Consider the following 10,825-nt stretch of genomic DNA (forward strand, 5'->3'; position numbering starts at 1 on the left):
TTGTTTTATTTGTTTTAAGGTGACAGTAGAATGTATTTGTCATATTATACATAAATGGAGTATAATTTTCCATTCTCTGCTTGTACATGATGTAGAATTACATTGGTCATGTATTCATATATGCACATAGGAAAGTAATGCCTGATTAATTCTACTGTATTTCCTATTTTCATACATCCTCCCTTCCTTTCATCCCCCTTGTCTAATAAAAGTACTTCTATCCATTCCTTCCTGCCTGCCCTTATTGTAATTTAGCATCCATATATCAGAGAGAACATCCACTCTGTTTTTTTTTTTTTTTTTTGAGATTGCCTCATTTCACTTAGCATGATAGTCTCCAATTTAATCCATTTACTGGGAAATACCATAATTTCTTTTCTCCTTATCATTGACAAATATTCCATTGTGTATATATACCACATTTTCTTTCTCCATTTATCTGTTGAAGAAAGCTTAGGCTGGTTGCTTATTTTAGCTCTTGTGAATTAAGCTAGTATAAATGTTGATGTGGCTGCATCACTGTAGTATGCTGATTTTAAGTTCTTGAGTATAAACCGAGGAGTGGGATAGCTGGGTCAAATGTTTTTTCCATTCCAAGTTTTCTGAGGAATCTCCATACTGCTTTCCAGAGTGCTTACATCAACTTGCAATCCCACCAGCAAAGAATAAGTGTACTGTTTTCCCACAAACTTGACAACATTTACTTGTGCTTGTATTCTTGACAATTGCCATTCAAATAGCAATGGGATTGAATCTCAGTGTGGTTTTTAATTTGCATTTCTCTAATTATTGGAGATGTTGAGTTATGTTTTCATAATTTTGAAAATTCTGGATCCCAAGATAGAAAACAAGTGACATTCTAGGGCCTAGAAACTTCCATATTTAGGAATGTAACTCACCTCATAGTAGTTTGGTACTTTTTAACTCCAGCACAATTTGTAATTGAATATAGACAGGATTAAAAAGCAAGCATTAAGTGTTTTTTTTTTTCTGTGATAAGAGAAATAGTGTACATCGTGGAATCTAACATTTTTCATATTTATGAAAGTTATAGTATAGATATTGGGACACAAAACTACATTTCTAATTAATAGATTATTTTTTAAAAATTTACACATGGAATGTGTGCATTATCAAGTGATTCAAATTCATAAGTTTAATATATAAAAATTTAATCATTATTTTCTTTCTTTCTTCATTTATCTACATGTGAAAAATAGGCAATATAGGTCCCCTTTTGATTTTCTTTAGTTTTAATGAAAATTTATTTCTCCACCTTCGCATGGGTCTCTCAACTTTAATGACTGTTAATTTCTTGCAGATTGTTTCTTTCTATAAGCCAAACTTCACTTGCCCTTCAATTCAAAAAGAGCAAGACAAAAATGTTTTCTCTACTCCACTACAGGTCAGAAAATTTAATTCTCCTCTTCTTCATGAGTGTGCCCAAATCCACCAGCACATACAGATTTTTTCTTTGATTATTCTCTTCTCTAATTTTATCGCCAAATATAAATCCAATATATTTATTTATTTATTTATTTATCTATCTACCTATCTATCTATTTATTTATTTTCAGGAAAAAATGCACCAAACACATTCACATTTATTTTCTTTTTTTAAGCAAATGACAAAGACCCAGTTTACCAGACTTTTAAACCTAAGCTTAACATTACATATTTAAACAATTGTCAAAACTTTACTAAGTTGACAGCATTCATACACAACTAGAGAGCAACCTTAAATTTATATTAAACCAGAAATGTATTACCATTAATGCATTAATATCTTTCATTACTACATACTGAAAAAAAAATTACTTCTACAGGAGCCGCATCCTGGCAATGTTAGCTCACAGCAGGCTGACACTACTTGGCTCACAAGTCAAACACAATGGGAAGCAGATCCATGCTGGTGTTAGAATACAATCTTGTCCGAGCACTACTCAAAGTCAAGGCTCACCTTGGATTACGCTTAATAAAAAAGCAAACTGCAGACAGAGATTACAATTTTAAAGACAAAAAAAAAAAAATGGTTCTACTGCGTGGTCCCAACAATTAATTCAAAAGTCAATGACAAATAGGGGCACGGATGAGCTGTTTATAAATACTTTAGATTAGGTACAATTATACTGAAAGTCGAATTCCTCTGAAATCTTCCAAAAAAATGTTCCTGTTAATCCTCAAATGGTGCTTGTAATAGTTTAACTTTTCTGTTAAATGCGTAAATGTGTACGTTGAATTACTTGTTATCCAAGCGTAGCAACTGTTCCCTACCATTTATCTTTAAGGACTTTAACTGGCCATCTTCTTCAACTTCTACTCTTTCTTGACCATTCTCAACAATTCTTTTGTAGTGATTTCTCTCCCATTTACTATTTTGGTAGAAGTTGATATAGATTTGAAGTTACTCATCCCACTACCACTAAATGATGTAGAAGATAATGAAGTAAGGCCACCGTGACCTAGTGACCCAAATGAAGTAAATCCTATATCAAATGCAGAAAATCCACCTTCAAATGATGGAAGTCATCGGAAAGAGGAGAAAAACGAACTTGCACCTCGGTTTCTGCTTCCTTGGGCACATCTTCGGTTCCCAAAAAATGTCTTCAAATGGGTCTTCAAAGAAGTCGAAGGAAAATGGGTCCCTTCCACCAAAAAATTCCCTGAAGACATCATCTGGGTTCCGGAATGTGAAGCCAAACTCAAATGGACTGTCAAAATGACTTCCACCTCCACCTCCACCATTTAAGCCTTCTTTGCCAAACTTGACATAGATACCCCGTTTTTTAGCATCTGATAACACCTCATATGCCTCAGCTACTTGTTTGAAATTCCTCTCTGTTTCTTCTTTGTTCTCAGGATTTTTATTTGGATGCCACTTTAGTGCAAGTTTCCGATATGCCTTTTTGATATCCTCAGGTGAGGCATGTCTCTGGATGCCTAGCACTTCATAGCAATCCACCATGTTTTAACAGATTGTTGGAACAAGTCCGATGATGAGGCAGACAGGTCTGGGTGGGCAGACAGGTGCTCAGGGTGTGTTAAGGCTTCTCTGGTGACAATGGCAGCGGCTCCTCGCACTTTCCTTTCTCTTCTTTCTCCAACAACAAACAGGAAGTAAACCCAGTATATTTAAACTCTTTACACCAAGCAACATGAAACAAATTATATAAAATGATGAATGTTTTGGAAAAAATTGCAGATAGAAATAAGAACATAATATAAGAACTGGAAACTGGTGCAATCACTCTGAAAAGCATTATGGAGATTTTTTAGCAAACATGGAATGGAACCACCTACTTATCTTACTCCTCAACATATACCCAAAAGACATAAAATCAGCATTCTACAGTAATCAGCATTCTACAGCCACATCAATGTTTTTAGAAGCTCATTTCACAATATCCTATCTATGGAACCAACACTGGTGCCTCTCAAGAGATCAATGGAAAAAAAAAATTGTGTATATACATACACAATGGATATTACTCATCCATAAAGAGAAATGGAATTATGGCATTTGCAGGTAAATGGATAGAACTGGAGACTATCATTCTAAAAGAAATAAACTCATACCAAAAAGCCAAAGATTGAATTTTTCTCTATGATGTGTGGATGCTAACCCATAGCAAAGGATAGTAGGGAGGGAAAGTATTGAAGTTAAGTGGATTAGACAAATGGGGAATGAAGGAAAGGAGGAATGAGAATAGGAAAGACAATAGAATAATAGAATAAATTGGACATAACTTCCCTGTGTTTATATATTAATAAATGACAAGTGTACTCTACATTATGTTCAACCACAAAAATGGGATCAAAATTGTAACGGGTTGTACCTCATATATGTATAATATGTCAAAATATACCCTACAGTCATGTAAATCTAAAAACAACAAATAAAAAATAAGCACATGAAATAACACAAAATCATATCTATCATTAGAGTGTGCATGTTGAAGTAGTAATAAAATGAGCTACAGAACTATGAATGGTTTAAATATTCCACAAAGTCATTGATGTGAAAATAAACCTATACTAAAACTGTATGTTCATTGTGCTTCCAGGTCCCTGAAGGTGATGTGGAAATCACAAGAAATGATGACTTATGCTCTGCTAGCATGGACTCATCCATTTACCAAAGCCATCTGTGGACTACTGCATGGATGCATGCAAACATTGGTTATTAATAGGAAGAATAAACCACTTAAATGGGGATATTATCTGGCTATAATAATTCCTGTCTTCATTAATTTAAACACAAGTGCAAGTTCTAAGATTACTGATCTGGAAGACTTTAAATGCACACTATATTCTCAACCAGGCTTGATATTATGATAAAAGTAAAAAAAAAAAAAAAACATTTTAGGGATGGGGTTGCAGCTCAGAGGTAGAGCACTTGCCTAGCACGTGGAGGCATTGGATTCAAGCCTAAACATCACATAAAACATAAATAAAATAAAGGTATTTTGTCCATCTACAACTAAAAAATAAGTATTAAAAACCATTTTATTATGTTCTATGGCTTTCGAGTATTGAAATTTGAAAATGTTTGAAAAATATCTCAGAGCAAAAAAGTTTACTTTTAACACTATTTATTTTTACTACTTCCACTAGAAGCAGAACTTCTAAATACTATTATTTGTGCAGTTTACATTAGTCTAAGATTAAAGAGTTTTTTAAAAAAGTAAATAAGCCAAGAGTGGTGGCACATGCCTGTAATCCCAGCTACTCTGGAGACTGAAAAAGGAGGATTGTGAGTTCAAAGTCAGCCTTAGCAAAAGTGAAGCCCTAGCAACTCTGTGCGATCTTATTTCAAAATACAAAAAGAGGGCTGGAGATGTGGCTCAGTGGTGAAGTGCCCCTGAGTTTGATCGCTGGTACCACCACTCAAGAAAAAGCAAATAAAAAGAGAAAATATAACAAGCTCTTACATGTCAATCTGCAGAGATATAAGGGATGTTTACATGTTTAACTTGATGATAGTATTTTAAAGACAATGCATTTACAAAATTCAATGTCCAATTTGTAAGTATAATTGCTGGGTCCTGATGGGTAGGCAAAGGAGGCTTGTGGGCAGAGGCATGGATTCTTTTGCCTGATTGTGCTGATGTTCACAAAGGTGTGAAAATGTCTCAAAATTCATCAAACTTTTCATATATAGGTGTTTTATTGTCTGTCAAATATTTCCTGTTAGAAAAGTTGTATCAAATTAGGCAAAAACATGAATCACAGTCATAGAGAATGAGGGATAAGGGGAAGAAGACACAGTTGAAGAATTCTGAAAATTGGGAAGAATGGAGGATGGAACTACAGTTTTCCCCATCAGATGTAAAGTCTGAGATGACTAGGGTTGCACTGGCTGCTTCACCTCCTAATTTTCAGGACAAAGTGATACACCATCCTGTTCTGCTTCTCAAGTTAAAGAGGAACCCAAATTTATGTTTATATGGAGATATTTTCCTAGGAACATGCTGCCTTGAATGAATCTGGACAGAGTACAAGGGGCTTCTCAAATAAGCACCAGGAGATTCAGCTAGGCCTATTGTAGAGCTAGCAGAACAAGCTATAGGGCAGGCCTGAGCAAAGCTTCTGGGTGTTTACTCTCCTCAAAGATGGTAAATGGGTTCTTGTCTTACTTCCCCATAAGCCTTGAACACTGTGGGTGCCTTAAGGCTTTTGTCATAAGACTGACAGTAATAGACAGCTTCATCCTCAGGCTGAAGCCCAGTGATGGTCAGTGAACCAGAGTTTCCAGATCTGGAGCCAGAGAAACGATCAGGGACCCCTGAGGGTCGATTACTATTACCATAGATGAGGAGTTTGGGGGCTGTTTCTGGGAGCTGCTGGTACCACTGCACAGTATAGCCATCCCCAATATTTGTGCTGCTCCCAATGCAAGAAATGGTGACCTTCTGTCCTGGAGTTCCAGAGAGTGAGGGCTGCTGAGTCAGCACAGACTGGGCCCAGGACCCTGGAATTGAGAACACATGGAGAACATAAGTTTTGTCTAGAAACAAGAGTAGAATCAGGGCCCATATCAGAGGACTCCCACACCCTATCCCTCCTCCATATCATGTCACCTGTGCACTGAACAAGGAATGTGAGGAGGAGATAGGACCGAGCCATGGTGAAGGTCATCCTGAGCTCTGCTTTCTGTTCCCAAAGCTGAGAAGTCTCTCACTTGACCTCTTAATACTCCTAGAAGGGGAGGGAATATGCATGCAAATTAAGTTCCTCCAGGTTTCCTGGTTACACCCTGGGCCCTGATTCAGACTCCAGTACATAAAGATGACATGTGGGTGTGCAGGAGTGGAGTAGGCCTGGCTTAGGGGTGTTGGACGTCACAGCTATGAGCCCTAACAAGAGAGCATCAGGCAGAGCCAGGTGGCTCATTACACTAATGGTTCCTTCCTGACCTCTCTTAACTGGTCTGCAGTGCCCCCTGTTGTCCAAACTCATGCATATCAGCCTGTTATATTCTGATCAGAATCCCATGAGACAGTCATCCCCACTGTCTTTGCCTGGGGCACAGGCCAGTGAGTCCCTTCTGTGGCCTCCCCATTACCTTAGAATGACCTTCTTCCTCTTCTCAGACTCCTCATGGTGAATTTGTGCATAGTTCTCTTGATTCCTCCTTAGGCAGGTCTAAGATGGTATCTTTGATACATTTTTTTCCTCAGGTCAGTATTAAAGAGGTGAACATAAACTTTATGGTTTTATTAGGTTGCAGGGTACCATCACATTTATCCACAGCACAAAGACTGTTCCACAGGTCTTTTCACATTGGGCTTGGCAAGGAACTCAGTTGCAAAATCTAATGAGTAGCTATTTGATGCTATTTAGAAGATACTTGTATGCATGTCTTTTAGCTTTCTCAGTTCACATGTTTGTAACCCTTATTGTCAGCAAATGAGACAGAGGGTTGTGTCAGTCACAACCAAATAGCAGTTTTGTCATCATTGGCTACATGGGATGCCATAGGGGCTGGAAGCACTGAAAGGACTCAAATTTCAAAACTCATGAATGTCTTCAGACATGGATAAAAATGCATTTTCTCCTAGGCCCTGGCAGGTATACAGGTAGTCTAGGCATGAATATCAGTGTTTTGTTCATATTTGTTCAATAATACTCAGTGTATTTCTCAAGGGTCCTATGATTCCAACTGACAAAGTAAATCATATACTGAATTTTTAAAACCTCTACATTTTATATTATATTTTATTTGTTCTTATTATTTATAGATGAAATTAGAATGTATTGTGACATTATAAATATGTATAACTTTCCATTTTTTGGTTGTACAGTTTTTGTATTCGTATATGCACATAGAAAAATAATGTCTGATTCATTTTACTATCTTTCCTATTCTCATTCCCACTTCCTTCCCTCCATTGCCCTTTTTCTAATCCAATGAAATTATATTTTTTTGTATCTCCCTTCATGCTTATTGTGAGTTAGCAACCACATATTAGGGAGAACATATGACCTTTGTTTTTTTTTTTTTTGTGGGGGGATTGGCTTATTTCACTTAGATAGTCTCTAGTTCCATCCATTTACTTTCAAATTTCATTATTTCATTTTTCCTATGGCTGAGTAGTATTACATTGTGTGTATACATCACATTTTCTTTATTAGTTGAAGGGCACCTAGGCTGTTTCCATAGTTTGGCTATTGTGAATGAAGCTGCTATAAACATTGATGCAGCTATGTAAATGCCACTTATAAGTCCCTTGGGTATGAACTGAGGAGTGAGATAATTTGGTCAAATTGTGGTTATATTTCAAGTTTTCTAAGGAATCTGAATAATGCTTTTCAGAAAGATTGTACCAGTTGCTGTCCCACCAGAAATGTATGAGTGCTTTTTTTCCAACATCCTCACCAACATTTATTGCATCTATTCTTCATGATTGCCATTCTGATTAGAGTGAGACGAAATCTCAGTGTAGTTTTCATTTGCATTTCCCTAACTGCTAAAGATGTTGAATATGATTTCATAATTTTGACAGTCCCAGATCCCAGGATAATCAACAAGTGCCATTCTAGGGCCTATAAACTTCCATACTTAGAAATGAAACTCAACTCATGATAGGTTGGTACTTTTCAACTCTATCACAATTTGTATTTAAATACAAACAGGATTAAAAATCAAGCAATTATATTTTTTCTATGAAAAGATAAATTGCATACATTGTTCCATCTAATATATTTTATATTTATGAAAGTGATAATATAATGATTGAAATATATAATTTACATTTCTGATTAATAGATTATTTTAATAATAATTAAAACTGAATGTTTGCATTATTAACTAATTTAAATTCATAAATTTTAATATATTAAATTTTAATCATTATTTTTTCCTTTCTTTCTTTCGTGTTTCCTTCCTTCTTTCCTCTACCTATGAGGATAGGCAATGTAGGTCCCTTTGTAATTTTCTGTAGTTTTAGTAAAAAAAAATCTCTCGACCTTTACATGGTACTCTTAACTGCAATGACTGTTAATTTTCTGCAGATTATTTTTCCCCCACAGGCCAAGCTCCACTTTCCCTCCAATTCAGAAAAAGAAAGACAAAATTTTTTCTTTACTTCATTGCTGATGATCATGTTTAATTCTTTTATTCTACATAAGTGTAGCCAAATCCCCAAGCATATACAGAGTTTTCTTTTGATTATCCTATTCTCTAACTTTATCTACAAATATCAACTCAGAATATTTAAGCTCTTCACACCACGCAACATAAAACAAATCATATGAATTGATTAATGTTTCATAGTAAAATTGCCAGATAGAAAATAAGCACATGATGGTGGAACAGTAAACTGGTGGAACCACTCTGGAAATCAGTATGAAGATTCCTTAGAAAACTTGGAATGGAACCACCATTTGACTCAGTTATCTCACTCCTCAGTATATATCTAAAGGACTTAAAATCAGCAGAGTACAGTAATGCAGCTACAACATTGTTTACAGCAGCTCAATTCAAAAGCACAAAACTATGAAACCAACTCAGAATCTCTTCAATTGATGAATGCATAAAAATATGGTATATATACAAAATGGAATATTACTCAGCCATAAGGGGAAATAAAATTATGGCATTTGTCAGTAAAAGGATGGAAATGAGACTATCATGCTAAGTGAAATATGCCAGTCCCCAAAATTCAAATGCCAAATGCTTTCTCTGATACACAGATGCCAACCCATAGCAAGGGAGAGTAGGGATGGGAAGTATAGAAGTTCATTGGATTAGACAAAGAGGAATGAAGGTATAGGAGGGGAAATTACAATAAAGAAGACAGTAGAATGGGTCAAGTGTGAGTTTCTTTTGATCATATATGAGTAAACGACCAGTGTAAGTTCTCATTATGTTCAACCACAAGAATGGGATCCAAATTGTAATGGGTTATACTCATAATGTATAATGTTCAAAATATACCCTATGGTCATGTACATATAAAACAACAAATAAAAATGAATAAGCACATTAAATAACACTAAATATAATCTATCATTACATTGTGCATATTAAAGTGGCAATGAATTAAGCTACACATTTATGGAATGATTTAAATGTTGCACAAAGACACTGAGATGAAAATAAATGTACAGTGAAACAGAGTGTTCTATGTGAGTTCAGGTGACAGAAGGTGATGTGGAAATCAAAAGAAATGATCACTTATGCTCAGATTGCTAGAGCTCACCCATTCACTAAAGCCAAGCTGTGAATTACTGTATTCATGCAAGCATACACTTGTTATTCACAGGAAGAATAAATCAATTAAATGAGAGTATTAAGTTACCACTATAATCCCCTTCTCTGTTAATTTAAAAACAAGTGCAAGTTCTAAGATTACTAAATAAGAGTACTTTAAATACAGATTATTCTTTTAATCAAGCTTGATATTATGACAAAAATAAAATAAAATAACTTTATTGTTATGTTCTAAGGCTTTGGAATATTAAAAATTGAAATTAAGCTTAAAAATATTTTACACAGGGCAAAAGAAACACATTTTTAAAACGTTTAACTTTTACAGCTACTAGTTGAAGCAGGACATCTGAATTATATTATTCACAGGGATGGTTTACCTAAGTCTAATATTTAGAAGTTCAAAAAAAGCATATAAAGGGAAAAAATAAAGCAGGCTCTTATATACCAATCTGCAGACACATCAGGGATGTTTACATGCTTAACTCAATGATACTTTCTTAAAGACAATGCATTTACAGAATTGAGTGTCTAATTTGCAAGTACAATTGCTCTTTCCTGATGCATAGACATTGACCACTGCTAAAATTTTATTAGATGTATATAATTATGAATAATTTATAATTTAAGTAAAACATTTTTGTATAGAGAGTTATAATGATATAATGGGTTATTGACTTGATGGGTTTCGACTTCTGTGCTATACCTCCTTTACTGGTGATAATTGATAATTTTATTATTTTTAGTATTAATATAATTTTGTGAGTTTTTTGGTTTTGCTTTTTACAGGTTCTATAAGATTGTGTAATGATAGAGAATTATGGTATGCCTCTAAAATAAACCAGAATTTGGTGTCTTATTTATAAAGAGTGAAGTTTTTTTTTATTTTTTGAAATTATTTTTTAAAATTTTAATTTGTTATATATGAGATCAGAATGAATTACAATTCATATTACAATTTTATAGAACACAATGAAAAACATAACTTTTTATATCTCTGGTTGTATACAAAGTATATTCACACCATATTTGCATATAGTTAGTTAAATATACATATAGTTAAGTTATGATGTCAATCTCATTCCACCGTCTTTTCTACCCCTATACCTCTTC

General features: G+C 34.7%; 1 pseudogene across 1 annotated transcript; it reads right to left on the bottom strand.

Moving 5' to 3' along the window:
* Window positions 1–1,620: 1,620 nt before the first annotated feature.
* Window positions 1,621–3,004, bottom strand: LOC308645507 (dnaJ homolog subfamily B member 6-like; annotated as a pseudogene). Its single transcript has one exon. The product of its transcript is annotated as a dnaJ homolog subfamily B member 6-like (transcript).
* Between the last annotated feature and the right edge of the window lie 7,821 nt (window positions 3,005–10,825).

Source organism: Spermophilus citellus, assembly GCF_964194105.1.
Source record: "Spermophilus citellus genome assembly, chromosome: 3".
NCBI lineage: Eukaryota > Metazoa > Chordata > Mammalia > Rodentia > Sciuridae > Spermophilus > Spermophilus citellus.